The 27,442-nt window shown below is 42.8% G+C and overlaps 1 protein-coding gene and 1 pseudogene across 2 annotated transcripts in view; one reads left to right on the top strand and one right to left on the bottom strand.

Annotated features, from left to right (window-relative positions):
• The window catches only part of LOC103346732 (NBPF family member NBPF4), a 255,956-nt gene extending 241,643 nt beyond the window's left edge, over positions 1 to 14,313 (bottom strand). Inside the window, exon 1 of the mRNA XM_089310687.1 lies at positions 14,171 to 14,313. The gene's annotated coding sequence lies outside the window, so the exon portion shown is untranslated. The remainder of the gene's footprint in view (positions 1 to 14,170) is intronic.
• Positions 13,078 to 21,521, top strand: LOC138844579 (adenomatous polyposis coli protein 2 pseudogene; annotated as a pseudogene). Its single transcript, XR_016218614.1, has one exon. The product of XR_016218614.1 is annotated as an adenomatous polyposis coli protein 2 pseudogene (transcript).
• The last annotated feature ends 5,921 nt before the right edge of the window (positions 21,522 to 27,442 follow it).

The following is a 27,442-nucleotide window of genomic DNA, read 5'->3' as shown; positions in this document are numbered from 1 at the left end:
AGCACTGGGTGACGAGCAGGGACCGCTCAGCTCTGCTGTGCTTGCTGGCTTCTCCCTGTACCCGGGCTCAGCTCCAGCATCGGTGGGAAAAGATGCAGCCCAAGAAGCTCGGCCCAATGAAACCCTGCATGAATCTTCAATCACGCTGGCATGGAGTCAGCACTTCTTGTTGAAGAAAAAAAGACATCCAGCAGTGTGTGGGGGTGTGGCTACATATGTGCATGTGTCTGCATGTGTGCACACCCTCACACACATGGATCACAGGACATTTGTTGGAAAGCTTAAACAAACAGTAGACTTTTCTGAATCTGGGACTATTTAAGCAAGAGTGAAAGTTGGCATCTTCCGAAGCCTACAAAGGAAGACTTGTTGCAGGTGAATTATAAGTAGGAGGGTTAAATCAGTAGACAATCCTGGTCTTGAAATGTGGTGGTGTGTAACGCCTCATCTCTCTGGAGGGAATGTGTATACACGGGGATGAGCTTGTCCTGTAAAAGCTTGAGGGGCCCATAAAGGCTGGCCTGATACTTCAGAGCACTAACCCTCACTGCACACTGAACATGCAAAGGAGTTAAAATAAGCCAGGAGGGGCAGAAGTCGGGCAGGAGTGGGGCACAGTGGTTAAGAAGTCACCCGCGGGTAGGTATTGTACTGCAGCAGATTAAACCTCCATGTGGAGTACCCACATCCCATGCTGGAACACCTGGTTCAAGTCCCAGCTAATCGGCTTCCCCTATCCAGCTTCCTCTGGGAGGCAGCAGATAATGGCTCAATTACTTGAGTCCCTGCCACCAACGTGGGAGATCCGGTTGGAGGTCCAGGCTCCCAGCTTTGACCTGGCCCAGCTGCAGCTGTTGTGGGCATTTGGAAAATGAACCAGAAGATGAAAGATCTATTCCTCTGTCACTTTGCCTTTCAAATAAATATACCAACATTTAAAAAGTAAAGAAAAAAGAATTTTATTTAAAAAAAAAAACACTTGAGACGCCTGCAAGTTTGAGTTCCAGCTCCACTTCTGACTCCAGCTCCCTGCTAATGCACACCCTAAGAGTGAACCAGCAGATGGGATCTTTCTCTCCCTCTCTGTCTTCATTAGCCTCTCTGTCTCTGACTTTCAAATAAATTAAACAAATAATTTTTTGTAGTAAAATAGGTCAGGATAGCAAGGAAGACGGGAGGAGGGAAAACAGAACAAGAAACTTTTCTTTCTCTGAGGTTGGTGTCTGAAGAATGGGGGGTTATTCAGGGTGAGCACAGACGCGTTAAAGCACTGTGGGGGCCCTGCCGGGACCCTCAGTGTCTCCCAGCTGTCGGGCAGGATCAGGAAAGGACACAGGGTGCCAGTAGGTTTAGCGGCATCGGGCACTGAGACCACAAATGCAGTCCTGCAGAGAGGAGGGTGCACCAAACACCACCACTGCCAAAGCAAGCCTGGGTCCAGCGCTTCGGTGCCCAGTACTGTCCACCTGTGTCCTGCATTCTCAGGATGGCCCCAGGAGGTGAGAACCGTGGTTGACACTTGTGCAGCACCTGCTAAGTGACAAGCACTGCTCTGGGTTCTCAGGCATGGAGGATGTCACAGTGAAATAAACAGATTATCAGAGCACCCACCCTGATAGCCCTCCTGTGGTCACTGGGACAACTTCATATGGAAAAAGAATGTCAAGTGCCTCACATCTGGCACATGGAATGAGCTCTAGGGTGGGAGCTCTTCCTAATTTTAAGATAGAAAATAACTCTACCAGCGGCACAAAGAAAGAAAACGTTGCAGGCACCAGAGAAGCATTCAATCCACAGAGCAGGCATTCAGTAGGCTCGGCGGGCCCAAGGTGAAGCTGAGGCAAGAATGGAAATAGATGCTCGTTAATATCCACAGGCAAACCTGCTGCTGTCGCCATGGCCCCACACAGGAGCCTGGTGCACGTTCCCAGCTTCTAGTGCTGGTGGTCATCTGTCACCACTGGCAGCCTTGCTTTGTACAGCAAAAGAACCAGGAATTATTCCCTTTGTATATTCTGGAAGCAGATGGTTTGTTTCCATTAAGTTAATTCCACATGTAGATGTATGGCAGCTTGGGAGGAAACTAAAGAAAGAATGATGGTTTTAATTTTTCACTCCTAACTGTGTTGCTCTGAGATGGCTACACCGGGCTGTGTGTTACATGATTATCATGCTTCTGCCTCCTAAGGGTGACTACACCAAAGCTGAGAATCAGGAGACTTTGGTCCTCCTGCTGGTTCCCTGCCCACCTGCCATGTGACCTTAGTCAGTCACCTCTTCTGCCTTTACTTCCCCTGTCCATAAAAAGGAGGAGAGTAACACAGGGCCCAGGCATCCTAGACCTAACTAGAGACAAGCCGAGCAAAGCAACACAACACAGGGACACATCAGGGGCCAGCATCTGGCTCAGCCATTAAATGCCTGGGACCCCTGCATTTTACCTTCAGGCTCAGCTCTGCTCTGGATTCCAGCTTCCTGCCAGTGCACATCTTGGGAGGCCCTGAGTGATGGCTCACGTACTTGGATCCCTGGGACCCATGCGAGAGGCCTGAATTGAGTTCTGGCTTTGGCCTGTCCTGGCCCTGGCTGTTGCAGGCCTTTGGCCCTCTGGGAGTTAAAACAATCTATGGATAATCTTTGTCTCTCTCTCTCTGTCTTTCTGCCTTTCAGAGAAATGAAAGTAAATTTCTTTTTTTAAGATTTATTTTATTTGAAAAGCAGAGTTACAAAGAGAAAGAACAGAGAGAGAGAGAGAGAACTCTTCCATCTGCTGGTTCACTCCCCAAATGGCTCCAACAGCCAGAGCCGGACCAGGCCGGAGCCAGAAGCCAAAAGCCAGGAGCTTCCTCCAAGTCTCCCACAGGGACCCAAGCACTTGGACCACCTTCCATTGCTTTCCCAGCATACTAGCAAGGAGCTGGGTCAGAAGTGGAGCAGCTGGGGCACAAACTGGTACCCACATGGGATATCAGTGCCACAGGCAGTGGCTCAACCAGCTACACCACAGTGCCAGCCTGAAAATAAACGTCTAAAGATTTTTAAGACCGACCAGGTGTGGGCAAGACCCAGCGGAAAATTAAACTCGAGGCAGGGAAGAGAAGGTGACTGGGCTGCATGTCTGCCAATTGCCACCTGCCTGGTTGCCATGCATGTCACCCACACCCTGCATCACCAGCAGCAAACACCCAGTGGGGCTGCCCAGCACACAGATGACAGACAAGAGCATTTGCTCCTGGGGTAGCACTAGGACTTGCTGGGAAGAAAGCTGGGGAACTTTCTGGGGGGATGGAAATGTTCTGTATTATATCTTGATGAGGGCTTAGATTACACAATGACATGGGCCAGCATCTGTTGGACTCATCGGATGGAACATATTAGACCTGCACGTTTCAGCACATACGCATTTTATCAAAAACATCCAGCTCAGAAGCACTCATCGGTGCTTCTGAATTCTGGAACTTTAGACAAGATACTGGAGGGGGGAGGGGAGGTATGCAGGTAGGAGGCCAGAGAGATGTGTCACAAAGCAAATGCAGCAGAATGCTAGGTATGGAAGCTACATAGCAGGCACACAATTGTTTAGATAGGATTCCTACAAGTCTGCAATGAATACTGTCCTGATAAAAGGCAGGAAAGAAAGGGATGGCTGGCACGGGACTGAGTTCCAGAAGAGTTCAAAGGCACAGCAACAGCAAAGGAAACAGCAGCCCAGAAAGGTGGAAAAGCTACACCTTGGCCTTGGCACTGTGGTGCCGAGGGTTAAGCAGCCTCCTGCAATGCCGGCATCCCAGATGAGCTTCAGTTCGAGACGTGGCTGTTCCACTCCTAATCCAGCTCCCTGCTAAAGAGCCTGGGAAAGCAGCGGAGGTTTCCCCAAGTGCTTGGGCCCTGGCTATCCATGTGGGAATCCTGGATGGAGTTCCTAGCTCCTGGCTTCAGCCTGGCCCAGCCCTCAAGGGCTGAGTCAGGAGGCCACCCTGGGCTGTGGGAACCATGGGATCAGCCTGCTCTCATCTCCCAGTCTCCAACTCAGTAACCAGTCTGCTGAGGATCTGACCCCTGTTCAGATTCAGTAATGGGAACCAAGGGCATTAAGGGGTCTGTCTCATGCCTGTAGCATGTGGTGTGTGATCTCCACCCCAACCAGTGTTGAACCAAACTAAAGGATGTCTGAACAGTAACTATGTAAAACATCGCTTGTGCAAGGCAACAATGCAAACTTCCCAGGGTCTGACGCACTGACCACACCTACCCTTGGTGGGGAGCAGTTTGGAGGTGACCTCCAGTGTCTCCAGGGGTTCCTGGCCAATGTTTTCTAAGGTGACGATGAGTTGCTCAGTCCCTGCGTTGAAGAGCTGCATAGACACGTTGGTAGATTTCTCGTCACCAGAGGAAGGCTGCAACAAGTGTACCAATCTAAACCAAAAGCAAGGAGAGTAAACTGAAGGAAGAAACCAATGCTGTGTAGGAATGATTCACATCAGGAGCCGGTGCTGTGGTGTAGTGGGTAAAGCTGCTGCCTGCAGCACAGCATCCTATGTGAGCGCCAATTCAAATCCTATCTGCTCCACTTCCAATCCAACTCTCTGCCAATGTGCCTGGGAAAGCAGCGGAAAATGACCCAAGTACTTGGGCCTCTGCACCCATGTGGGAGACCCAGAAGAAACTCCTGGTTCCTGGCTTTGTCCTGGCCAAGCCCAGTCATTTGGGGAGTGAACCAGCAAATGGAAGTTCGATTCTGTCTGTCTGTCTCTCTCTCTTTCTCTCCCTTTCAATTAATTAAAAAAAAAAGATTCACATCAGGTTAAAGGGTGACCACATTTTGGTATTCAGAAATAGGAGCTAGAGGTGCTGGCACTGTGGTGCAGCCTGTTAATGCCCTGGCCTGATGTACCGTCATCCCATATGAGTGCCGGTTCTAGTCCTGGCTGCTCCACTTCCCATCCAGCTCTCTGCTATGGCCTGGGAAAACAGTGGGAGATGGACCAAGCCTTGGGGCCCCTGCACCCAAGTGGGAGACCTGGAGGAAGCTCCTGGCTCCTGGCTTTGGATAGGCACAGCTCCAGCTATTGCAGCCAATTGGGGAGTGAACCATTGGATGGACGACCCCCCCTCTGCATCTCCTTCTCTCTGTATAACTTTGACTTCCAAATAACTCAAGGGGCTTCCATAGCCTTGGAAACTCATGACTGGTGCATAGGGAGATTATTGATGCCATAAACAGGAGTGTCAATTTGTAAAGTCAACAACAGGAGTCACTGTGCACTTACTCCTCATGTAGGATCTCTGTCCTTAATGTGCTGTACACTGAGGCTTAATGCTATAACGAGTACTCAAACAGTATATTTCACTTTGTGTTTCTATGGGGGTGCAAACGATTGAAATCTTTACTTAATGTACACTAAACTGATCTTCTGTAAAAAAAAAAAAAAAAAAGAAATTATCAATTCCCAACTTGACTCTCACTGGGATTAAACATGACAATAGGTCTGATCTGATTTCATCATCATTTAAAAAAAAATCATCTATTATTTTTCACTTTATGTTTCTGTGTGGGAGCAAACTGTTGAAATCCTTACTTAAGGTATACTAAGCTGATCTTCTGTATATCAAGATAATCGAAAATGAATCTTGATGTGAATGGAAGGGGAGAGGGAGTGGGAAAGGGGAGGGTTGTGGGTGGGAGGGACGGTATGGGGGGGGGGAGCCATTGTAACCCATGAGTCGTACTTTGGAAATTTATATTCATTAAATAAAAGATAAAAAAAAAAAAGAAAAGAAATAGGATCTAGAGAATCTTGCCTTTAAATGAGAAATTCAAGAACCAACCATGCTGAGGACAAGTCGGGCTCTGTAAGCCAGGCACATGATGTGCCTCGGCTCCAGGCTCCCATCAGAGGCACTTTTTTCCCAAACCACTTTTTTCCCAAACCTAATCCTGAAAAAAATAACAGCACAACAAGTCAAGGCAACTTCCTCTGCACCATCTGTAACAGCGTTCCTCGCTCCTAGGTCAGGGAAGAAAAGCCGATGCACAGCCTCCCTGCATGACCCCTGTGCGGCTCACATATCTGTCTTCCTGGGCGAACGTGTCAGGAGGTAACAAAACTCGGCCAGGACTAATCACTGGGCGTCTCACACAGCAGGGTGCCCAGGCCTTCTGTGCTGCAGGGGAGAGGGGCAGAAGGAGGCACCCACAGTGTAGGAGCCCCAGAGCTGTGAGGAATGGCACTGCTGCAAAGGCACACTTGGGAAGTGGCACTGGAACCCAGCTCCCACCGGCAGCACTGTCCTCCTTGGCCATGTGCTGGCCCCAGAGCCTTCCCAAGGCAGGAACGATGTTTCTGTCTGTTTGCTATCAGCTCCTAGCCTAAGAAAGGACTTCGAAGACCAATCCCATTCACATAGCTACAAAGAAAATAAAATAGCTTGGAATTTTTTTTTTTAATTTATTTGGCAGATAGAGTTAGAGTGTGAGAGAAACAGAGAAAGTCTTCCTTTCACCCCCCACAATGGCCACCACGGCTGGAGCTATGCTGATCTGAAGCCAAGAGTCAGGAGCTTTTTCCTGGTCTCCAACATGGGTGCAGGCACCCAAGCACTTGGGCCATCCTCCACTGCCTTCATGGGCCACAGCAGAGAGCTGGACTGCAAGAGGAGCAACTGCGACTAGAACCACCGGCACCCATATGGAATGCTGGCACCGCAGGTGGAGGATTAACCAAGTGAACCATGGCATCGGCCCCAGCTAAGAATAAATTTAACCAAGAATTTTCAATATTGGAGAATCACAAAAGATTAAAGAAAGGAATAGAAGAGGACACCAAAACAACAACAACAAATTGAGAAGCTTCTGCACTGCAAAAGAGACACTCAGCAAAGTGAAGAGGCAACTAACAGTTGCAAAGTATGCAACTGATAAAGGATAACCTACCAGAAACTTTCAAGAAACTCAACAACAGCAAAACAAACCACCCACTCAAGAAATGGGCAAGGGACTTCAACAGGCTAAATATTTCAAGAAAGGAAATCTAAATGGCCAACAAACATATGCAGAAATGCTTAGGATCGGCCAGTGCCACGGCTCACTAGGCTAATCCTCCATCTGCGGCGCCGGCACCCAGGTTCTACTCCCAGTCGGAGCACCGGATTCTGTCCCGGTTGCTCCTCTTCCAGGCCAGCTCTCTGCTGTGGCCCAGGAGTGCAGTGGAGGGTGGCCTGGGTGCTTGGGCCCTGCACCCACTTGGGAGACCAGGAGAAGCACCTGGCTCCTGGCTTTGGATCGGCGCAGTGCACCGGCCACAGTGTGCTGCCGGAGTGGCAATTGGGGGGTGAACCAACGGAAAAAGGAAGACCTTTTTCTCTCTCTCCCTCTGACACTGTCCACTCTGCCTGTCAAAAAGAAAAAAAAAATGCTCAGGATCACTAGCCGTCAGGGAAATGCAAAGCAATACTACAATGGCCTTGTGAATGTGGGGAAAAAGGCACCCTAATCCACTGCTGGTGGGAATGTAAACTGGTATTGCCACTGTGGAAGACAGCATGGAGATCCCTCAGAAATCTGAATACGGACATAGCATATGACACAGCCATTCCACCCCTGGGAATATACCTAAGGGAAGTGAAATCAGCATATGAAAAAAGAGTTATCGCTGCCCCCGTATTTACTACAGCTCAAATCACAGCAGCAAAAATATGCAATCAGCCTAAATATCTATCGCCTTAAGACTGAATAAAGACATTATGGGCTATGTACATATGCAGACTGCATACATATACAGACTGCATAGCCTGGCTATTGTGCACCCTACTGCAATAAGCATAGGCCTATGAAAACCTCCCTGTCTATAATGATTTCTTTTTTTTTTTTTAAAGCTATAGTACCAAATCTTTTGAGGTTTAACGGCTATTTTTTTGACAGGCAGAGTTGGACAGTGACAGAGAGAAAGGTTTTCCTTCCGTTGGTTCACCCCCCCCCCCCCAAATTGCCCTATGGCCGATGCACTGCACCGATCTGAAGCCAGGAGCCAGGTACTTCTCCTGGTTTCCCATGGGGTGCAGGGCCCAAGCACTTGGGCCATCCTCCACTGCCTTCCCGGGCCACAGCAGAGAGCTGGACTGGAAGACGAGCAACCGGGACAGAATCCAGCGCCCCAACTGGGACTAGAACCTGGTGTGCTGGTGCTGCAGGCAGAGGATTAGCCTAGTGAGCCGCAGCGCCTGCCAAAATACAGTTCTTGAAAACGCAGTGAAACTGACAAAACGTTTATCCACAGGAAACAGGGGAAAAAAAGAGAACAGACTCCAGTGACTTAACAACAGAAATGACAGCGAGGACATTACTACCAACTTTACCAAAATAATAATCAAAAAGCACTGCGGAAAATCCACAGAGCCCTAACATCACACCAAATGCCAGGAACCCGAAACTGTCCTCCTAGACCAGGAAACGGACCAGCATTTTTGCCCTTGTTCCTCCAGTCCACAGTCTCAGAGGTCTAGAGCAGGGCGGGTGGGCCATCACAAAGCAAACACACGGGAACGCGGGGCCATTCCGGGAGGAGACCGAGCCACCTCTGCTCTCGCACAGCTGCTCGCACAGCACGACCGCGACTCCACTCGCACCGTCGGGACCCAGTGGGAAACCGCAACAGCCGCGCGTCACTCACCTCCAAGGGGGCCCGGTCTGCTGGCAGGACAGAGGCCCGCCAAGGCCGCTGCTTCCGGAAGGGGCCGAAGAAGAGAAACGCGCCTGGGAAACGGCGCGGCAGCCTCTCCTGATCCCGGCCTGGCCCTGGGGCCGCTGGGTCTCCCTCAGGCTCGGCCAGCAGCATCGCAGACAGCTACTCACGGCTCGTGCAGGCTCTCGGCAGGACCGGACACGGCGCTGACTCCCACCTGAGCACCACTGGGCTGTAGGCGCCAGGCGTGCGGGTGCACTTCCGGGTCACAGCGCCAGGCGCAGGCGCACTCCCCACTGGCCATCACCATGGCGACACAGGATGCTTCTGCACACTGCCCCATCCAGCCTCCGAAGTTCCAGGACTGCTTCCAGTCTTGCCTCTCCAGGGTTCTCTGGGAGAAGCTGGGCCATCAGCGTCTGCATCCCTGAGTCACAGCCTGGATAGTGTCTGTTTCATTTGACAGGTTTTCTTCTAGATGCTCAGTTAGTTGTCACAGATCAGGGGGAATATATGATATTTATCGCTTGGGGACTGGCTTATTTCACTCACCATGATGTTTTCCAGATTCCTCCATTTTGTAGCAAATGACTGGATTTCATTTTTTACTGCTATATACTATTCTTTAGAGTACATATCCCATAATATCTTTATCCAGTCTTCTGTTGATGGGCATTTAGGTTGAGTCCATGTCTTAGCTATTGTGAATTGAGCTGCTTATCTAAGTACCTGAATATATATAAATTATTATATGTATAATATAATATACATATATATTATTTATCTAATTACCTATATATATATATCTCAGGGCTCACACATTTTTTCATTCTGGAATCCTTATTTGTTTTATTGTTTTGGCTTACCACAGCTGCATTTTCCTTTGTTTTTGAGCTGTTCACCAAAAGTTTGCTTGTTTCAAATTTAATTATTTGTTTATTCATTTGTTTATTTATTCTTTTAAAAACAAAACTGCATTTGACATAGTATCGCTTATGATACAAGAAACACATTAAATTGGAGTTTTATGATTAGAAAACTACAGGGAACACCTACCCTTATGGTCTATGTGTCTGGGAAAAGTGAAGGAGAAGGATTTTAAGTTTATCCAAAATGAATTTGACTACAATTTTTTTGTTTAAATCATTTGAAATGCTGAAGCCCCTTGGCCAGTATTGAGAGGCACAAACCAGAAAATCAGTTCTCCTGTTACTAAGCTCTATATCAGATCTGGCTACAGCCTCTTTGCTTGTTTGTTTTGCATTTTAATGCATTACATTTCATTTTGGCTTATAAATATTAATATGTTACATTTTGACTTCATTCTACATAATTTTACATAATTGTAAAAATGGTCTTCTTTAATCAGGGCACTGGCATTTAACCTTCTGGAATCATACGTTTTTTTTTGTTTTGTTTTGTTTTGGCTTCCAGCAGCCAGCTGTTTACGGGCTGTTACACACTTTGTGTGTGGCACAAAGGAGAAAAATCTGCTTCTCTCATTGCAAAACTCCATATCAGATCTGGATACAGCCTCTTTGTTTATTTGCTTTTTTAGGTATTTTTAATGTATTATATTTCATTTCAGTTTATATATTTTATTATGTTACTTTTTGACTTCACGCCAGATTAAACAATTTTGGTAATTGAATTAATTTTCTTTTTTAAATCAGGTCTCAGGCATTTCACCTTCTGCAATCCTACTTTCGTTTTCTTATTTTCCCTTACAGCAGCCAACTTTTCCTTTGTTAATGAGCTATTGCCCCTTTTATTCCTTGTTTTCAATCTATTCATTTGTTTATATATTTATTCTGTCATAAACAACAATAAAATTGACATTGTATCACTTATGATACAATAAAACACAAAAAAATTGGAGTTTTATGATTAGAAAACTTTTGGGAACACCTACCCTTATGATGTATGCGTCCGGGTCAATTAAATTTTAACTGTATTGTGCAAGAGAAGGATTTTAATTTCTCCAAAATGAATCTTACTGCGATTTTCTTGTTAAATCATTTGGAATCCTAAAACAACTTGTCTGGTTTTTGGTTGCACAAACAAGAAAAATCTGGTTCTCTTGTTGCTAACTTCCATATCAGTTCTGGCTGCAGACTGTTGGTTTATTTGGTATTTCATTTCATTTGGGCTTATACATTTTATTATTTTACATTTTGGGTTCAGGCTGCATAATGGAATTCTGGTAATTATGCAAATACCCTTTCTTTTTATCAGGGCACTGGCATTTTACCTTCTGGAATTCTAGATTTTCTTTTATTGTTTTGGCTTCCACTAGTCAATATTTTCTTTGTTTATGGACTGTTCACCACATTATTTTGACTTTAAATTTATTTGTTTATTCATTGGATTATTTATTCTGTCCTAAATAAAAACACATTTGACATAATATCCAATATGATACCTAAAACAGCAAATTGGAGATTTGTGATGAGAAAACTACCCTTATGATCTATCTTATGGGAAAAATGAAATTTAAGTGGGAGAGAAGAATTTTAAATGTCTCTAAAACAAGTTTAACTGCAGTTTTCTTATTAAAATCATTTGGAATTCAAAATCAGCAATCTTGGCCTGTTTTGGGTGCCGCAGACTAGAAAAAGCTGGTTCTCTTGTTACAGAGCTCCATATCAGTTCTGGCTACAGCCTCTTTGGCTGTGGTGGTTTTCTTTTTCTTTTTTTTTTTTTTTTTGTATTTTTTCATGTATTGCACTGCATTTCGGTTTATGAATTTTATTACGTTACATTTTGGCATCATGCCAGATAATGGATTTAAGTAAATGGATAAACGCTCTTCTTTAATCAGTGTGTAGGTTTTTTACCTTCTGGAATTCTAAGTTTGTTTTATTGCTTTGGCTTCCAGCTGCTACCTTTTTCTTTGTTTATGGGCTGTTCTGCACAGTTTTATGATTTTTAAATTTATTTATTTGTGTATTCTGTCAGAAAAACACACTTGACATAGTATCCCTATTGTACAGAAAAACCCAAGAAATTAGAGTTTTATGATTAGAAAACTACAAGGAACACCTACCCTTATGATCAATGTGTCTGGAAAAGTGAAATTTAAGCCTTTTGTAGTAGAGAAGATTTTTAAGTCTCACAAACCAAGTTTGACTGTGATTTCCTTGTTAAAATAATTCAGAATTATAATTTGTAGTAGAGAAGATTTTTAAGTCTCACAAACCAAGTTTGACTGTGATTTCCTTGTTAAAATAATTCAGAATTATAAAGCAACTTGACCTGTTCTGGGTGCAACAAACCAGAAAAATCCAGTTCTTTTTGCAAAGCTCCATATCAGATCTGGGAACAAAATCTTTGTTTCTTAGTATTTTGGTAATTTTATTCATCAATTGCATTTCCTTTTGGTTTATATTTTAACTATGTTACATTTTGCCTTCATGCCGATAATACAATTCAGGTAATTGGATTAATTTTCCTTTTTAATCAGGGTTCAAGCATTTTAATTCTTCAATTCCAGGTATTTTTTTTTTTTTTGGCTTCCAGCAGCTGCATATTTCTTTGTTTAGGGACTACTCCCAAATTTTTCCTTGTCTTAAATTTATTTGTATGCTTATTTATTTATTCTATGAAAAACAATACATTAGAAATAGTATCACTGTCGATACAAAGAAACAACAAACTGTCATTTTATGATTAAAAAACTGCAGGAAACACCTACTCTTATGATCTACTTGTCTGGAAAAATTGAAATTTAAGCCCTCTGTAGAAGAGAACGTTTTATGTTTCCCTAAATTGAGATTAACTGAGGTTTTCTTCCCAAACTCATTCAGAATGCTCAAGCAATTTTCCCAGATTTGGGTGGCACAAACAAAAAAAATACAGTTCTTTTGTTAATCACCTCCATATCAGATCTGTCTAGAGCCTCTCTTTGTTTGGGTTTTTTGTTTTTGACAGAATAAATGAACAAATGAATAAACAAATAAATTTAAAACCAGAAAAAATCTGGAGAACAGCCCATAAACAAAGGAAAATATTCTGCTGGTAGCCAAAACAATAAAACAAACCTAGAATTCCTGATTAAAACAACATCATTAACCCAGTACCTGAATTCCATCATCCAGCATGAAGCCGTAAGGTAACATAATAAAATTTATAAACCAAAATGAAATATAGCACATGAAAAAATGTAAAACAAACAAACCAAGATCAGTATCCAGATCTGATATGGAAATTTGAAACAAGAGAACTAGATTTCGCTGAGGTTTTTTTTGAATTTTATTTTAAAACGTATTTGAGAAACACAGAGACACACCACCACCACCCCTCCTACCTGCTGGTCCAGGCCCCCAAATGCCTACAAAGGCCGCCCAATCACCAGAGGGTCTGTTCCAGCCACACCTGACCCCGCCTCCACCCTCCCCCACCCAGGCAGGTGCTCCGCGACCACAACTGCCTGCAGAAGCTGCTGCAGCACCTGACCTCGCACAGCCTGACCATTGTGAGCAACGCGTGCTGCACGCTCTGGAACCTGTCGGCCTGCAGCACGAGAGACCAGGAGCTGCTGTGGGACCTGGGCGCCGTGGGCATGCTGCACAACCTGGTGCACTCTGGGCACAAAATGATCGCCATGGGCAATGCCGCTGCGCTGCACAACCTGCTGGCCTACCAGCCCGCCAGGCACCAGGCAGCCGCCACGGCCATGTCCCCCGGCACCTGCGTGCCCATCCTCTATATGTGCAAGCAGCGGGCACTAGAGGCAGAGCTTGATGCCCGGCACCTGGCGCAGGCGCTCGGCCACCTGGAGAAGCAGGCCCTGGCCGAGGCGGAGGCCGAGGTTGCAGCCGCCGCCAAGAAGCCACTGCTGCCCCTGTGGCACCTGGACGGGCTGGCGCGGTACTACGCCTCCGACTGGGGCTGCTTCGAGGATGACCACGACGCGCCCTCCCTGGCCGCCACCACCGCGGAGCCCGCCAGCCCAGCCATGCTCTCCCTCTTCCTGGGCAGCCCCTTCCTGCAGGGCCAGGCACTGGCCGCACCCCGCCAGCCCGCCGCAGTCTGGAGCCCGAGAAGGAGGAGGGCAGCAAGGCTGTTGTGGCGGCCAAACCCAAACCAAGCTGGTGCTGGCGGTCCGCCGAGCGACCATCTGATGGAGGACATCTCGGCCTTGCACACCTCGTCTGACTACAGCTTCAGCCTCAGCTCCGAGGATCCCGGGCAGGAGGTGCGCAGGGGTGGGGTGGGGTGGGGAGGGCAGGCGCATCCCCTGCTGCTCAAGGCAGCTCATGCCAGCCTGTCAGAGGACAGCCTCAACAACAGCAGCAGCAGCAGCGACGGCTACTGCCCGCGGGAACACATGAGGACCTGCCCGCTTGCCGCGCTGCCCAAGCACTGCAAGGAGCTCCTGGGCGGGCAGCCGCGGCCCGCTCGGCTCGACCATGGGCCCACCCGGGACGCCGCTGGCGCCAACGCCCGCGTGCGCACCATCAAGCTGTCGCCCACCTATCAGAACGTACCTCTGCTGGAGGCCGCGGGCAGGGCAGGCACCAGGGATCCTGGCGGCCCCCAGGCGGCCCCCAGGGCCTGGAAGCAGCACTGGCTGCCGTCTGAGGGCCTGAGCAGGTGCCCGAGAAGCTGGGCGCTGGCTGGCCGGCCACGGCCAACAGGGCGCTGCAGAGGCTGGTGGCGCAGGAGGGGCCCCTCTTCCTGACCCGCTGCAGCTCGCTGTCCTCGGCCGGACGCCCCGGCCCCAGCGAGGCCAGAGACCTGGACAGTGAGTCCTCCCTAGAGGGCCTGGAGGAGGCCAGCCCCAAAGAGGCGGAGCTGGACGGGGCGTAACGCGGGCCCCCGCCCATGGCCATCCAGGCCCGCCGGCGGGGCTGCGGCTGGCGCCTGGGCATGGAGCTCCTCGGAGAACTGTGTGCAGGAGACGCCGCTGGTGCTGAGCCGCTGCAGCTCCATGAGCTCCCTGGGCAGCTTCGAGAGAGCCCAGCCATCGCCGGTTCCATCCCCAGTGACCCCTGAGGCGGACTAGGCAGCAGCATGGTGAGCCCCAGGGAGCTGCCCAACAGCCTCGGGCAGACCATGCCGCCCAGCAGCAGTAAGACGCTGCCGGCCACACAGCCAGGCCAGCCCAAGGACAGCCAGGTCAGCCTGCAGTGGGAGAGCTACGGGAAGCGCTTCCTGGACATCCCCAACTGCCGGCAGCCCTGCCGCCTGCCTTCTGAGCTGGACGCCTGCAGCATCCGCTTCACCGTGAAGAAGCTGGACGAGAACTTCTGCGCCTCCAGACTCAGTGCGCTGGCCCTGCACGAGCACTACGTGCAGCAGGACCTGGAGCTGGGGCTACTGCTGCCCACCTGCCCCGACCTCCGCGCCAGCCACTGTCGGTGAGAAGAGGCCGCCGGACGCCAGGAGGGGCCGGCACCCACGGGCTCCCGCACCCGCACGGCCGCGGACCAGGAGCTGGAGCTGCTGCGTGAGTGCCTGGGGGCGGCCCTGCCCCTGCGGCTCTGCAAGGTGGCCTTGGCGCTGGAGCCCGACCGCAGGGCATTGCCCATCCCCGTCTACATGCTGGTGCCCGCCCCGGCCTAAGAGGACGACTTGTGCACCAACTCGGCCGAGGGCACTCCGGTCAGCTTCTCCAGCGCCGCCTCCCTCAGCGAGGAGACCCTGCAAGGGCCCACCAGGGAGCAGCCCGAGGCCGGCTGGACAGGCGGGAGCCCCCCGGCCTCACGGCCCCAGCCAGCCAGATCTCCAGGAACCGGCTCAAGGCCGGGGGCGATGGCCGGAGCCCGGAGCAGGGCCGGGGAACAGGCAGGAGCCGGACCGGGCTGGAGCTGCCACTGGGCTGGCCCGCAAGTGCCCACTTGGACCAGGCTGGGGGGGAGGGGGGAGGCAGTCCCTGTGCCTCAGGACGCCCACCAAGGAGGCCGTGTACTGCCTCTATCACTCTGAGGAGGCGCCGTCCTCGGCCGGGCCGCCCCCACGGCGACTGTCCACCATCCCATGGGCCCTGAGGTGGGGCGGGAAGGAGGCCCGGGCCCCAGCCAAGGCGGCCTCTCAGGCCCAGCCGCCCCCCCACCCCAGCCCAACCCTGGCTGATCACCAAGGAGACCCCCACCTTGCTATTCTCTGAGCTCTTCCGCCAGCTCGCTCAGCGATCCCGAGCCCTGTGAGCGGCCGGCCAGGCCAGCCACCTGGGAGGCCCGGAGCCCACGGTCCCCCAGGCCCTGCGCCAGGGACCACAGCTCCCCCAGGTCGTGCTCAGAGGAGGAGCTCCTGCACTGCTGCATCGGCTCAGCCCTGCCCAGGCGCCGCAAGGCCCGGGCTCTGGGCAGGACTAGTGGCCGGCAGAGGCACCCCAGGACTGCCTCGAGGAGGTGGCCGGCTCAGACCAGGCCTCGGACCTGGACAGCGTCCAGTGGCACACCATCCAGGAGGGTGCCAACTCCATCATCACGTGGCTGCACCAGGCGGCCTTCTCCAAGTCCGACTCCCTCCCTCCCTCCCTCCCTCCCTCCCTCCCTCCCTCCTTCCTTCCTTCCTTCCTTCCTTCCTTCCTTCCTTCCTTTCTTTTTGACAGGCAGAGTGGACAGTGAGAGAGAGAGAGACAGAGAGAAAGGTCTACAATTAAATAGATTTAAAACCAGAAAAAATGTAAGGATCAGCCCGTAAACAAAGAAAAAATCGTTTGCTGGAAGCCTAAACAATAAAACAAACCTAGAATTAAAGAAGGTAAAATGTCTGTTTCCTCATTAAAAAATATTAAATCCAATGACCTGAATTCCATTATCTGGAATGAAGGCAAAATGTAACATATTAAAATTTATAAACCAAAATGAAACAATATATGAAAAATGCAAAAACAAACAAACAAAGAGGCTGTAGCCAGAGGCTGTAGCAGGATCTGATACAGAGCTTTGCAATAAGCAAACCAGATTTTTCTGGTTTGTGCCACCCAAAACTGGCCCAGTTGCTTTAGCATTCCAAATTATTTTAACAAGTAAACCACAATCATACTTGTTTTTTAGAAACTTAAAATGCTTCCCTTATACAAAGGCTTAAATTTCACTTTTCTCAGACTCATGGATCATAAGGGTAGTTGTTCCCTGGAGTTTTCAAATCATAAAAAGACAATTTGTTGTGTTTTTGTATCATAAGCAATACAAAAGTCAAATGAGTTGGTTTTTTTGACAGAATAAATAAATAAACAAATGAATAAACAAATTTTAAGTCAGAAAATCAGAAAAAAGTGGGGAATAGCACATAAACAATGAAAAATTGGAACTGGAAGGTAAAATTACTATGTACTGATTAAAAAAAGAAAATTAAGCTAAATACATGAATTTTGTTATCTAGCATGAAGCCAAATTGTAACATACTAAAATTTATAAACAAAAATGAAATGTGATTCATGAAAATAATGCAAAGCAAACAAACAACCAAACCAGCCAAGAGGTTGTAGCCAAATCTGGTATGGAGCTATGCAAAAGGAACCAGATGTTTCTGGTTTGTGCCACCTAAAACCTTTCACATTGCTTTAGCATTCTAGATGATTTTAACAAGAAAACTGCAGTCAAACTCATTTTAGAGAAATTTAAATTCCTTCTCTTCAACAAAATGCTTAAATTTCTCTGTTCTCAGACACAAAGTTCAAAAGAGTAGGTGTTCTATGTAGTTTTCTAATCATGAAACTCCTACTAGTTGTGTTTTTGTTGTTTTTGACAGAATAAATGAATAAACAAATAAATATAAACAAGATATAAGGTAGGGAACAGCCCATAAATAAAGGAAAAACATCTGCTGGAGCCAAAACAATAAAACAAACCTAGAATTCCATAAGATAAAATACGTGTGCCCTGATTTAAAAAATTATCTAGTTACCAGAATTCCCTTATCCTGCATGAAGCCAAAATGTAACATAATAAAATTTATAAGCCAAAATGAAATGTAATACATGAAAAAATACCAAAAAAAAATAAATAAACAGAGGTTGTAGCCAGAACTGATGTGCAGCATAGCAAAAAGAGATTCAGATTTTTCTGCTTTGGGCCACCAAAACCTGGAGAGGCTTCTTTAGCGTTCTGACTGATTTTAATAAGGAAACTGCAGTCAAATTCATTTTGCAGAAATTTAAATCCTTTTCTTCTTCAAAAGCCCTAAATCTCACTTTTCCCAGACACATATCATAAGGGTAGGTGTTCCCTGCAATTTTCAACTCATAAAATCAATATTTATTGAATTTGATTGTATCACAAGAGATACTATGTCAAATGTGTTGTTTTTGACAGAATAAATAATGAATAAACAAATAAATTTAAAACCAGAAAAAATATGGTTACCAGCCTGTAAACAAAGGAAAAGGCAGCTCCTTGAAGTCAAAATCAACAAACAAACCTAGAATTCCAGAAGGTAAAATACCTGAGTCCTGATAAAATAAAAAATTTAATTTATTTCCTGAATCCCATTATTGGGTATAAAGCCAAAATATAACATAATAATATTTATAAAAAAGTGAAATATAATTCATGAAAAAATGCAAAAAATAAACTCATTTTGGAGAAGCTTTCAATATTTCTCTTCTACAAAAGGCTTAAATTTTATATTTCCCAGACAGATAGATCATAAGCATAGGAGTTCCCTGTAGTTGTGTAATGATAAAACTCAAATTTTTGTATTTTTTAATCATAAGGGATACTATATCAAATGTGTTTTGACAGAATCAATAAAAACAAACAAATGAATAAACAAATAAATAAATTTACAAATGAGAAAAAAAAAAGAGAAAGAAAAAGAAAATGAGTTCACCTCAGACCTCAGGTTTCCCTTTTAAAATAATCGGGAATGCTGCAGCAACACTTCATTAGCTGGTTTTGGGTGGTAAAAGCCAGAAAAATCCAATTCTGTTGCTACTAGTCATGATTAACAGACCAGGCCATATTTTCTTTCTTTTCTTCTTTTTAAAAATTTTTGTGTTGTATAAAGGAACGCCTCAAGCAAACTCAATTTCAATAACTGTGAAATCCTTCTGAACTGAAAAAGACTTAAATTTAACTTTTCCCAAATACACATATCAGAAGTGACTATATTCTCTGTATATTTCTAATAATAAAATTCAGATGTGGCATTTTTTATCTTCATTTATTCCATGTCAAATATGTTGTTGTTGATGACAGAAAAAGTAAATAAATATATTTTAAAAAATAGGAATCTCTGAGGGTAAAGGCACATAACCAAAAGGATGAGGAATGGCAGGGAGACAAAACATAAAAAAAAAAAAAATGAGGAATCCAAATGGTAAAGTGCATGTGTCATGATATGAAAAATAAGACTAAAATAAGCTAAAATAATAAAAGACTAAAATGTTTTAAAAATTACACAATAAAATGTACCACATGAAAGTTAAAACAAATAGAATGAAAATGTGGCCTGTTCTGTTAGTCATGGTTAGCAGCAATAGAACTGGATTTTTCTGGTTTCTACCACCCAAAACCAGCCAATGAAATGTTGCTCCAGCATTCCTGACTTCTTTAAAGGAAAATTTGAGGCAAACTCATTTAACATAACGGTGAAATCAGTCTATATTGAAAAAGGCTTAAATTTAAATTTTCCCAAATACATGAATTAGAAGTACAGGTGTTCTCTGTGTATTTCCAAGAATAAAATCTCAGATTTTCTTTTGTTTTTGTATCTTATGCTGTACTATGTCAAATATGTTGTTGATGACTTAAAAAACATTATCTAAAAAAAAATTTAGATAATTACCTAAATTATCTAAAAAACAAAACAAAACAGGGATCCATGAGGGGATTGGCACATAGCTAACAGGATCAGACAGCCACCAGGAAGACAAAACAATAACAAAACTGAGGAATCCAAAAGATGAAATGTGTGAGCCATGATTTAAAAAAAAAAAAAAGACCACATATTCAATTATATGTGCTAAACCATCACACAGAAAGCCAAAAAATAACACTAAAGTTTAAAAAAACTTCAAAATAAAATATACCATAGAAACAAAAAAATAAAATGTGGCAAGTTTTATTCATTGTGATTAGTAGTAACAGAAATGGAGTTTTCCAGTTTGTACCACCCAAAATTGGCTGATGAAATGTTGCTGTAGCATTCCTGGTTTTTTTTTAAATGGTAAACCTGAGGCAATCTCATTTTCAAAAACCATGAAATCCTATTGAATTGAAAAAAGGCATATTTTTAACTTTTCCCAAATAGATATATAAGAATTATATGTGTTTTCTGTATATTTCCAAGAATAAACCTGAGTTTTTTATATATATCTTAAGGTATACCATGTCAAATGTGTTGCTGTTGAACAGAAAAAACAAATAAATGTATTGAAAAAAACAGATTCCATGAAGAGAAAGGCACATAGCCCAAAGAATAAGGGAGGCAGCACTAAGTAAAAATAATAAATAAAAAACTGATAATCCAAAAATGAAATGCATGAGAGATGATTAACAACAACAATAACAACAAAACAAGACTACATATCAAATTAACTGAATCCACCATGAGGCACGAAGACAAATAAATGACAGACAACTGACTGAACACCAAAAAGGAAACCTGTTGAAGTGAAATGGACACTATGGGAAACGGTGACTTGATCAGCATAGCCCTGACTGTTAATGAACAACTTAATACATTATCCCTCTTAGTAGTTTTTTTGTCTGTTCTACTTAATATGACTGGTTTAATTCTGTAATTAATACACAGTTATTCTTAAGTGTTGAAAATTAACTGAAATGTGATCCCTGTTAAACATAAGAGTGGGGATAAGAGGGGGAAGAGATGTATAATTTGGGACATGCTCAAGCTGACTTGCCCCAAATGGTAGAGTTAGAAACATACCAGGGGATTCCAATTCAATCCCATCAAGGTGGCATGTACCAATGCCATCTCACTATTCCAAGTGATCAATTTCAGTTCACAATTGATCATAATGAAAGGACTAAGAGTCAAAGGGAGCACATAAACAAGTCTAGTACCTGCTAACACTAACCGATAGAATAAATAAAGGGGAAAGTGGTCCAACATGGGAAGTGAGATACTCAGCAGACTCATAGAATGGCAGATGTCCTAAATAGCACTCTGGCCTCAGAATCAGCCCTAAAGCCATTCGGATCTGGCTGAAAAGCCCATGAGAGTATTTCAGGCATGGAAAGCCAAGACATTCTGGCAAAAAGATCTCTGTGAGTGAGATCCCAGTGGAAAGAACAGGTCTTCAAAGAAGGAGGTACCTTTCTCTGAAGGGAGGAGAGAACCTCCACTTTGACTATGACCTTGTCTAAACAAGATAAGAGTCGGAGAACTCAGAGGGCTTCCATAGCCTTGGAAACTCATGACTGGAGCATAGGGAGATTACTGATGCCATAGACAGGAGTGTCAATTGGTAAAGTCAACATCAGGAGTCACTGTGCACTTACTCCTCATGTAGGATCTCTGTCCTTAATGTGCTGTGCATTGAGATTTAATGCTATAATGAGTACTCAAACAATATATTTCACTTTGTGTTTCTATGGGGGTGCAAACGATTGAAATCTTTACTTAATGCATACTAAACTGATCTTCTGTAAAAAAAATAAAAGAAATTATCAATTCCCAACTTGACTCTCACTGGGATTAAACATGACAATAGGTCTGATCTGATTTCATCATCATTAAAAAAAAATCATCTGTTATTTTTCACTTTATGTTTCTGTGTGGGAGCAAACTGTTGAAATCCTTACTTAAGGTATACTAAGCTGATCTTCTGTATATTAAGATAATCGAAAATGAATCTTGATGTGAATGGAAGGGGAGAGGGAGTGGGAAAGGGGAGGGTTGTGGGTGGGAGGGACGGTATGTGGGGGAAGCCATTGTAATCCATAAGTCATACTTTGGAAATTTATATTCATTAAATAAAAGTTAAAAAAATCAAAAAAATCTTAAAAAAAATAAAAAAATAGTGTAAAATAAAATATACCACGTGATAATTAAAAACTGAAAAGAAAGAAAATGTGACGTGGTCTGTTTAGTGACAACTGAACTGATTTTTTTGGTTTATACCACCCAAAACCAGCCAATTAAATATTATTCTAGCATTCCTGAATTTTTACTAAAAGTATAACCTGAAGAAAACTCATTTTCACTAGCTGTTAAATCCTTCTGTACTGAAAAGGCTTAAATTTAACTTTTTCCAAATAGACATCAGAAGTGTAGATGTTCTTGATATATTCCTAAGAATAAAATCTCAGATGTGTGAATTTCTTTGTTTTTAATGTTCAGTATTTCAAATGTGTTACTAATGACAGAAAAATAAATAAATATATTTTAAAAATGGGAATCCGTGAGGGGAACAGCCCATAGCTATAAGGATAACTACAGCTCACCAAAAATTTCACATAAGTGAAAAGATAAGGGAGCTGAAAGGAAGCCAAAACAATAAAACAGAAGAATCCAAAAGACTTGATGACAGAAAAAAATGAGTTAATATGTTAAAAAATGTGAATCCATGAGGGGAATGGAACATGGCCAGAAGGATAAGGGAATTTGCAAGAAGTAAAAACATTTAAAAAAGGAATTCAAAAGTGAAATTAGAGAGTCATGATTAAAAAGTTTTTAAAAAACCCATTATCCAAATATGAATTCCAAAATTGGGCATGAAGCCAAATAACAGACAGATTAAAGTATAAAAACAAAACAAAACAAAATATACCACACACACAAAAAGATAAAATGAAAGAAAAGTTGGCATGTTTTGTTAATCCTGTTTAATAGTAACACAACTGGACTTTTCCAGTTTGTACCACCCAAAGCCAGCCAATGAAATGTTGCTCTAGAATTCATGATTTTTTTAAAAGGAAAGCCTGCGGCAAACTCAGTTTCAAAAAAGTGAAATCATTCTGTACTGAAAAACGCTTAAATTTAACTTTTCCTTAGAAATATATCAGAATTCTAGGTGTTCTCTGTGTATTTCTAAAAATAAAATCTCAGATGAGGGTTGTTATTTGTATCTTAAAGTGTACCATGTCAACTGTGATGTTGTTGATGAAAGAAAAAATAAATAAATATATTACAAAATGGAAATCCAAGAGTGGAATGGCACATGGTGCAAAGGATTAAAGAGCCACCAGGAAGCCAAAACAATAAAAAACCTGAGGAATCCAAAAAGTTAAATGTGTGAGCAATGATTTAAAAAAAATACCACATATAGAATTACATGAATTCCACCACTGGGCAAAAAAACAATTAAATAACAAATTAAAATTTTTAAAGAATCCAAAATACAATACACGACCCAAAAATTTCAAAAAAAAAAAAAAAAAAAAGAAAGAAAGAAAATATAGTCTGGTCTGTTAATTGTGGTTAGTAACAACAGATTTGGATTTTCTTGGTTTGTACCACAGAAAGGTGGCCAATGAAATATTGTTCGAACATTTCTGATTTTTCTAAAAGTATAGCATGAAGCACACTCATTTTCAATAACCATTAATATCTTCTTTAGTGGAAAGTCTTAAATTTAACATTTCCCAAATATGGATAGCAGAAGTGTAGGTGTTCTCTGTGTATTTTTAAGAATAAAATCTCAGATGTGGGGTGTTTTTTGGTATCTGAAGATATACCATGTCAAATGTGTTGCTGTTGATGACACCAAATTTGAATAAATGTATTTAGAAAATGGGAATCCCTGAGGGGAAAGGCACATACCCAAAAGGATAAAGGAGCCACAGGAAGTGAAAACAATGAAAAAGGAAAAAGAAAAAGAGCAAGAAATCCAAATAGTGAAATGATTAAAAAAAGAGAGAGAGAGAGAAACTGCATATCAATTACATGAATTTCATCATCAGGCAGGAGGCCAAAATCATAACAGGTGAAGAGTTGAAAAATATTCTGAAATAAAACGTACCACAGAAAAATTTAAAAAGAAAGAAAATGTGGTCTGATCTGTTAATCATGGTTTCTACAACAGAACTGGATATTTTCAGTTTTACCAGCTAAAAGCAACCAATGAAATGTCATTCTAGCATTCCTGATTTTTTTAAATGGAAAACCTGAGGCAAACTCATACATAACCATGAAACCCTTCTGTACTGAAATGGCTTAAATTTAACAGTTCAAAAATATTCCTATCAGAAGTGGAGGAGTTCTTTGTATATTTCTAAGAATAAAATTCAGATATGGGGTGTTTTCTTGTATCTTAATGTATACCATGTCAAATACATTATTGTTGATGATAGAGAAAATAAATAAATACATTTTAAAAACAAGAATCCGTGAGGAGAACGGGACATGGCCAAAACGATAAGGGAGCCAGCAGGAAGCCAAAACATTAAAAAAAAAAAACCTGAGGAATCCAAAAGGTGAAATGCATGAGCCATGATTAACAAAATAAAAAGAAGAAAAAAGAAAAGAACATATATCCAATTACATGAATTCCTCCATCAGTGATGAAACCAAATGAATAACATACTAAAGTATATATAAAAATTCTCCCCCAAAATATACCACACACAAAAGGAGGAAAAAGTGAGAGAAAGAAAAGTTGGGCTGGTCTTTTAATTCTGTTTAATAGCAACACAACTGATGTTTTCTGATTTGTACCACCCAAAGCCAGTCAATGAAGTGTTGCATTAACATTCATGATTTTTTTGGATAGAAAAACCTGAGGCAAACTCATTTTTAAAAAGATAAAAATCCTTGAGTACTGAAAAAGGCTTAAATTTATCTTTTCCCGTATGCATACATCAGAAATGTAGGTATTCTCTGTATTTCTCTAAGCACAAAATCTCAGATGAAGGTTGCTATTTGTATCTTAATGTATATCATGTCAAATGCAATGTTGTTGATGACAGAAAAAATAAATGAATATATTAAAAATGGGAATCCCTGGGATCTATGGCACATAGCCAGAAGGAAAAGAGAGCCGGTAAGAAAGCTAAAGCAATAAAAACAAAACCAAACAAACAAACAAAAAAGCAACCTCCTGAATCCAAATGTTGATAAACATGAGCCATGATAAGAAAACAAAAAGACCACATATCCAATTGCATTAATTCCACCATGTGCTATGAAGTCAAATCAATAACAAACTAAAACTAAAAAAGAATCCAAAATAAAATATATAAAACAAAAACTAAGAAAAGAAAATGTCACCTGGTCTGTTAATATGGTTAGTAGCAAATGATCTGGATTTTTCTGGTTCGTACCACCCAAAACCAGTCAATAAAAAGTTACTCTAGCTTTCCTGATTTTTAAAATGAAAACCTGAGGCAAACTTATTTTGAATAACTCTGAAAGAAATACTTCTGTCCTGATAATAGGCTTAAACTTAACTTTTCCCAAATGCATATTAGAAGTGTAGGTGCTCTCTATAGGTTTCTAAGCATAAAATCTCCAACCTTGGGGTGATTTTTATGTCTTAAGTTATTCTATGTCGAATATGTTTTTATTGATAACAAAATAAATAAATAAATTTAAAAACAGGAACCACTGAGGAAAACTGTCCATAGCCAAAGAATAAGTGAGCCACTATGAAGCCAAAACAATATAAAAAGAGGAATCTGAAAGTTGAAATGTTTGCATCAAGATAAAAAAGACCACATATCGAATTATATGAATTCGACTATCCATACCCTAGCCAAAATATTAACAGAATAAAGTGTAAAAAATTCTAAATTAAATATACAGCATGAAATTAATAAAAAAGGAAATCGTAGGCTTATCTGTCATTGCAGTTACTAGCAACAGAACTAGATTTTCCTCATTTTTAGCACCCAAAACAGGAATAGAAAAGTTGCTCTAGAATTCCTGAATTTTTTAAATGAAAAATGGAGGCAAACTCATTTTCAATAAACCTAAGATCATTCTATTCTTCAAAAGACTTTAACTTTTCCCAAATATCCCAAATATGTATTTCAGAAGTGTTTTTCTAAGAATAAAATCTCAGGTTGATGCTATTTTTGTATTTAAGGAATACAATGTACATGTGTGGTTATTGATGACAGAATAAATTAATAAATAAACTTAAAAAACAAGAACTCATGATTGGAATAGCCCATAGCCAAAAGATAAGAGAGCTGTTAGGAAGCCAAAACAAGAAAACAAACCTAGGAATCCAATAAGTGAAATGCCTGAATCAAGATAAAAAAAAAATCCAAATATCCAATTACATGAATTCAAAATCTGAGTGAAGCCAAAAAGTAACAGACTAAAATTTTAAAAAGCCAAAATAAAATCTACCACACAAAAAAGAAAAATAAAAAAGAGGAAGTAGCCTGATCTATAATAGTGGTTTGTAGCAACAGACCTTGATTTTTAGTGTGTATACCATCCAAATTCGGGACAATCAAAAGTTGATCTAGCATTTCTGATTTTCAGAAAGGAACAATGGACGCAAATTCATTTTCAATACCCGTAAGACCTTCTGTTCTGTAGAAGCCTTAAATTTAACTTTTCCCATATACATATTTCAGAAGTGTAGGTGTGGGGGGCCGGCGCTGTGGTGTAGTGGGTAAAGCCAGCACCTGCAGTGATGGCATCCCATGTGGGCACCAGTTCGAGTCCTGGCTGCTCCACTTCCAATCCAGCTCTCTGTTGTGGCCTGGGAAAACAGTATAAGATGGTCCAAGTCCTTGGGACCCTGTACCCATGAGAGAGACCTGGAAGAAGCTCCTGGCTCCTGGCTTCAGATCACCTCAGCTCTAGCCATTGTGGCCAGGTGGGGAGTGAACTACTGAATGGAAGACCTCCCTCTCTCTGCCTCTGCTTCTCTCCATGTGTAACTCTAAAGTTTCAAATAAATACATAAATCTTAAAAAAATAAGTGAGGTGTTCTCTATATTTTGATTAGAATAATAGGTGTATTTTTATATTTAAGGTATTCAATGTCACATTATCATGGTTGATGACAGAATAAATAAAGTAATAAAGTTAAAAAACAGGAACCCATGATTGGAACAGCCCATAGCCAAAGGATAAGGGAGCTGCTATGAAACCAAAACAATAAAACAAATAGGAATCTAAAAGGTAAAATGTCTGACCCATAATAAAAAAAAAAAAACATATCCAATTACATGAATTTCATCATCCATCATGAAGCCAAAAAAAAAGACTAAATTTAAAATTAAAAAACTCAAAATAAAGTGTATCAAATGAAGAAAAAGAAAGTTGTTGGGGCCAGCCCTGTGGCGCAGTGGGTTAATCATCTGCCTAGGGTGCCCCCATCCCATGTGAGCGCTGGTTGTAGTCCCGGCTGTTCCTCTTCCGACCCAGCTCTCTGCTGTGACCTGGGAAAACAGTGAAGGATGGCCCAAGTCCTTTGGGCCCCTGCACCCACATGGGAGACCATGAAGAAGCACCTGGCTCCTGGCTTCAGATCGGCGCAGCTCTGGCCATTATGGCCATGGGGGGTGAACCAACAGACAAAAGATCTTTCTCTCTGTTTCTCCCTCTCACTCTCTGTAACTCTACCTCTCAAATAAATCAATAAAAATCTTTTAAAAAATAAATAAATAAATAAACAAACAAACAAATAAAAGAAAGTTGTGGCCTGATCTCTAATTCCTGTTTAGTAGCAACAGAACCAGATTTTTTCAGTTTATACCACCCAAAACAGGTGAATCAAAAGTTGCCCTCTCATTCCTGAATTTTTGAAAAGAAAAACTGGGGTAAACTCATATTCAATAATCATAGGATCCTTCTGTTCTGCAAAAGGCTAAAATTTAACTTTTCCCAAACACATATATGAGAAGTGTATGTGTTATCTATATTTTTTAAGCATAAAATCT

This window comes from Oryctolagus cuniculus, chromosome 12 (genome assembly GCF_051225735.1).
Source record: "Oryctolagus cuniculus isolate XC-2025 breed Fujian yellow rabbit chromosome 12, ASM5122573v1, whole genome shotgun sequence".
NCBI lineage: Eukaryota > Metazoa > Chordata > Mammalia > Lagomorpha > Leporidae > Oryctolagus > Oryctolagus cuniculus.
This window is presented reverse-complemented; position numbering and strand designations above follow the sequence as displayed.